Here is a 6,000-nt window from a genome sequence, read left to right as displayed (position 1 = left end):
TTTGCTTAGTAGTATTCATTATAATGCCAAGACCTTATTTCTGAACAGTAACTGTTCAGGGCCCATAGATGCGTATACAAACTTTACCTGAGATTTCCCAACAACTTGTAAGTACCATATGCTACCCCAATCAGATCAGTAAGTTAAGAAGGATTTAAGAAGCCCTTCAGGGTAATTGCATGTTCCTACTCTGTGTCAGCTACAAAACAGGAACAATGCAAAAATGATAAACTTTGCAACACACCAGCTCTTTTAAAAAAATAGAACATCACTTCCCTGTCATCTCCTCAAACATTGTCATGTAATTTTAGATAAAAATGAGGGGGAAAAGACCAGGAAAAATACCTAACAAAGTATATAACATATGTTCAAGGCAAGGCTGTTCTCAGTGCAAGCTTGTTGTTATTTATACACTTAAGGCTAGATATCACTAGTGAGAAAATTTATTTTCCGCTGATCTCTGAATTTTCCTTCAAGTTCTCTTGCTACCAACCTATTGTTTCTCTCCTGCTTTTTGGTTCCACTCCCTTCCCCTACTGCCTATTTTATTGCAGTAGAAGCACATTTACCAAGCAAGCCAGATGTACATGTTGGACTGACACCAACATCTTATAGTTAAGTCCTATCTCCACAAAATTCCACGGAGCAAGCTGCATGGAGCAAGAGGACAAAAAAAAAAAAAAAAAGCAAAACTGGAAATACACTACATGTTTATATGTCATGCGTCCAAAACTCAGACAGTAAAGATTTTTTTAGACAATAATTTCTCAGCTGAAGCTTCAAGCTGAGCATACAGATAGCATAATATCTGTCAAAGCAATTTTCTCTATGTCTGAATAAGACAGAGCGCAGACTTTGTGGAGATGAAAAACTTAGCCATAATTTAAGTCAAGCCCTGGGAAAAACAATGCTACAGTTGAGGGTCTGCAAAAAAACCCATACAACCAAGGCTTTAGAGAATCAGAGGTAATGACTTCACAGGCACAGACATTGAACAGAAAAGGTCCTGATGGCTAAACTTAGAGAAGCCATGGAATTACAGAGGCCAAAGCTGTGATCTCCCCTGCCACATACCCCAAGATACCCATTAGTTATGACCTCAGGCACCTGTCCTTGATCCCTCAAGCCCCAGCATGTAGATTCTCAGAACTGGTCCTGCAGTCGTAGCACACAAGGAAAAGTGCTAACTCTAGCACATTTGGTGCTGTCAGCTCCCATGCCTCTTTCATTAGCTTGAAGTACAATTAAATGTTTGCCTTACAGTTACATGCTATGATTACATCAGAATCTAAGCTTTCTTTCAAAAATGAAGTATTTTTAGCTTCTGTTTAGAAGACGGAGCTTGACAATATAACTTCTGTATCCTTTGCAGGTTCAAAACCCAGGAGGTAAATCAAACAGAACAGGCTTGGGTTAGTTTGTCTTGAGGGAGAAGGATAAACTCAGAACTTTTTGTGGTCCAACATATGTTTTTAACATACCGGATTGGGCTGGGCTTGAGTTCACTAGTTCTTCCTTGTTGAAAAGACTCATAAACATCCTCAGGGAAACAGATCTCTTATAAAACTTTACAGAATGCATTCTATTTGGAACAAAATTCCAGATACACTATCTACACACAGCCCTACAGAAAACTTTTTTTTTTAACCATCTCATTGATAATATCGTATCTATTTCACAATGCAGTATTGTCTTCCCATCATTCTGCCAGTATTGTCTCACAAACAGTACAGTAATTAAATGCTACTTAAAGGGTAGCAGACAGCTAACAGGATACAGACTCTTTTATCTTTCAGTTAACTTCAATCAGTACTCCAGCACTTGAAAAGAATGACAGATTTCTGTTTATAAAGTGAGTTAAAAACAAAGCGCAGAGGAATTGCCTGAAGCCACTGTGGGGAAGGATACTGAAACAAGCAATCTTCTCAGTCTAATTGTATGCAAACCGATGTCTGTTTTGTAACAATTACTGTCTTAGTTGATATTCTCAGCAGAAAGGTCAAGCCCAGGAAGATTAAGCATATCTTTTTGGGGATCTACCAGTTCTGTTCCTTAAGTCATTAACAAGGACAGACAGTACCACTAATGGACATGAAAAGAAAACACGTAAAATGACAAGGAAGTCAGAAAAACCCACTAAACTGCAAGCACATATTTGAAGCATAAATGTAAGTTAATCTAGAAAGGGTAATATCATTTGCTAGTTTTCCTGCTGGCATAAATAGATGTTCCTACACTCCTACAGCACTCAAACCCAGAGCCCTTCCATTGAACTGAAGATGCCAGCAGCTTATCTGCCTGTAACAAAGATTCCTCAGCCTAGCATGTTACACGTATTAATGTCTGGTAATTCAAGTACATGTCAGCAGAGGGCATAAAGAAAGCTAGAAAACTTTCAGTTGTAATCTAATCTAAAAATAGCTTTAAATAATCCATTGTTTTAGCATGCTTTTGTTTCACAATCAACATTTGCCTTTTGCTACTACTTGTAATTGCTGCTTCTAGCCATAAGAAAATGAATTTTATAAACACTGAATGTCAATGTTGTTAAACAGAAATACATACTCTTTAAACAGAAATCTCTGCTTGTCTTCTTACAGCTGTTACTTTCCCACAACCTTTCGTATGTGAATTTCCCAAGCAAAGCACATGGGAAGATGACAAAATGATGGCAGGTGTTTGCAGACTTACCCTTTTCAAGAAAGCCCAGTGTGATTTATTACTGAAGTTCTGAATGTCACATTAATGTGTTACACTAAATACATTCAAAAATTAAGAGTCAACACATGTAAATGAAGTTATCCATGAAGCAGTTAGTTGACTTATCTGTGCAACCGAAAGCAGGCTTGCAGGTCTAATTCAAAGGACTTACACAACTCACTCTAATTTACTGATCATACTTTGCAAAAAATCTTAGAAAAATACAAAAGATCTTAAATAGAATAAAATTCTCAATGTCTTTCGCAAACACTTTTAGGTCTAATTTGGTTGCAGCAGGACTAGAAACTTCTAAAGTCGTGGCCACTGCCTTCAGTGAGGTGTGCATCTTTTTTGAAAATTGTAATTTTTGTCCTTGTAGTTGGTAAAAATAAGACAAAAATAACCTAGAAAATTCAGGTGTGGTCAGACTGAATGATCATATATTTGATTTTGACTATCCTAAATAGCTATATCAAGATTTGCTCCTGTGCAGTACTGGAAACACTTCCAGATTCCACAATCAAAGAGCCAAGACAGCTCTGCACCTTCTGATACCACCAAGGCCATCAGAATGTCAGCAATAGCTTTGGGGACAGCTCATCATGAAGCTTTAGGCATGGCACCAGTGGTCTCCAAACTGTGTGTGTGGTAGGAGGAGAGTATACCCCAGGGTGTGCGCAAGACAATCTACTGGGGAGCAGGAATATATTATTTTTACCATTAATACAGAAAATATTTTTAAACAGTGTTTGTTTCATCTTTATCTCATGCTTTTTTAATTTATAATTTTGTAAATGTTTTATAATGTACATAATATTTTAGTACAATAGTACATGTATATAATTTATAAATAAATAAAAAAACATTGATTAGGGGTGCATGCTCAAAACTGTTTTACTGATAGAAGTGTGTGATCAAAAAAGTTTGGAGATCACTGGTCTAGCCCTAGTACAGTAACAGTATTGATAAATAAAAGCAGAGGATGTATCTGCTTCATCATTACACTTAAATTCCCTAAGGACATATGACAAAACACAGGAATTGGAAAAAAGAAGTAAATCTTTAGGGTGTTTCCCCCCCAGCTTTCCGCTTCCGTTCATTTTTCTATTTTCCTTCTTCCCCTCTGTTCTTCATTATATTTGGCACTTCTCCATTTATTAATTTCTCCACTCTCATTTGGATTAGCTACATTTTTCTTTCAAAAATATTTTATTTTACAAAGCCAAAAGCTCTTGGTGCCTTTTGTATTTTTCTCCTCATTTTTCCTTTTTTTTCTCATTTTGCCTAGTTCTGTCATCATCTCTCCATGCTCCCAGCACCTCCCCTTTTTCTGTCTCATCCTACCTTTTTTCCCCTCCTCTACCTAACCACAAGCCCCTTTTATCTGACTTGCAGACGCATCTTTGGGCCTTCCCATTGCCTATTTCCTCCCACCCTCGTCCCGCAACCTTGACCTTTTTTCTTTTCCCTAGTGGGACCTTCTATTTTCCACATCCTCTCTTTCCTGTTATTTCCTTTTCCCATAACAAGACGGAAGAGAAATACTTGGGAGCAGAGACATGCCTTTGTGGTGTTCTGTTTCCTCCAGCCTTCCGGCTACCCTTTCCCTTGGCAGCAAACCTCCCCTTACGAAAGCAGGAATAGTTGACCGTTTGCTGCAACAAGTCTCTTCTCGTCTGAGGTCCTCTAAGCCACTGAAATGTAGAACACGGCACGCAGCCAGTGGAGTCTCATCCGCTTCTGGCAGAAGGTCGGAAGGTTTCTGGGAAGATGTACAGGCTTGTGAAGCACAGAGACTAGCACAGGGACAGCTAGACCGAGTGCAAGGGTCAAAAAAAGGGAGCAGATAAGGATCTGCAGTGAATTATGGACGTATATGCGCACACCTTTGGTCAAAAATATCACATCAAAGGATTATAGTAGATACCAGATAACTTCACTAACAAGTTAAAGATGAGTATTTAAATTAGTCCTCAAAATACATGTTCATACATGGCTTTACTGCTTTAACTGTGTTAAAAAAAAAAAAATCTAAGTGCTCTGCAGATGATGTTTTCCTTTTTTGACGTACCTCCTTCTAACAATGCTTTTTCTGAATAATTCTGTTGCAGAAACAATATCAGCACCCACATTCCATAAATGTCATCTCCTTTTCTACGTTAGTGGTCTCAAAAGACAATAAAAATATGTCTACTGAAGTATTGATCCATAATGTATAAAAAGTGCTAAATTTTGTATTTATAGATTTTGGGCCTTCTCTCTTCATCAGATTATTTGAAAGGATGTGCACATATTTTCAGTCATGCAGTTTCTTTGTGCACTCTAATTACTGCTTCTCAAACAGGACACAGCAGAGGACAACTAAAATGATTAAGGAGATGGAACACTTGCTTTACAAAGAAAAATTGAGTGAAATCTGCTAGGGGTAAGACGTCAGCAAGAAGTGTTCACCACCACATCCTGCAAACACAAAATGGGCACTCATTTAGGAGTGAAATTTTTAGGAGATGGATTTAAAACAGAGAAAATAAAGTACTTCTTTTAGAGTGAGTAATTAAGTTCTTGGATTTGTAGCCATGGAACAAGAGTATCAAGATAAAAAGGGGATAAACAAATTTGCACCCAAAAAATAAACAGATATTAAAGAGGTTTGGATGCACTCTTTTAACATTTCTAGTTCTCTAATTTAGGATGCCAATGAAACTATACAATTATACACCAGCTACATATTTAACAGTCTTCTGTGCATTGAGAGTGATATGTGGAAATGTGTATATTTAAAAATATGAATCAAATACAAACACACACCTATACCTCAGTGATTCCTGCTTGCCTATAAAATCCAGCTGGTCACTGAAGTCATACAGTACCAATTACAACTCAGAACAAGTGACAAAGTTTAAACAAAAGAACAACGAAATTACTATTAGACACATACATTCTAACAGGTGGCCAAGTCCTCACATACCACACACTGAAAGAGAAACAACTCAGCCCAGAAGCACTGTTGACCATAGATGAAGCAATAATCAGAAATGAGTCATAACACTTTGTTCACATGTGAACACTCCTGTTCCTATAAGACTGTTTTTTAGAGTAGCTCTTCCCTAAACATCCATGTGAACAAATCCATTTGTTCAAACTTCTGTAGAAAGCAAGCATAAGTGTCACAGATCAGAGTGTCATGGGCAAACACAACGTGATTTTGTTATTCATGAACAATGCCTTATATAAAATGCAGCTCCTTACTGTTACTATGTGAAACTCTAACATGACAATAATGCATTGTAACAGCACAGT

The sequence above is a fragment of the Chlamydotis macqueenii genome, chromosome Z (assembly GCF_036417535.1).
Source record: "Chlamydotis macqueenii isolate bChlMac1 chromosome Z, bChlMac1.mat, whole genome shotgun sequence".
Classification (NCBI taxonomy): domain Eukaryota; kingdom Metazoa; phylum Chordata; class Aves; order Otidiformes; family Otididae; genus Chlamydotis; species Chlamydotis macqueenii.
Note: the sequence above shows the minus strand (reverse complement) of the source record.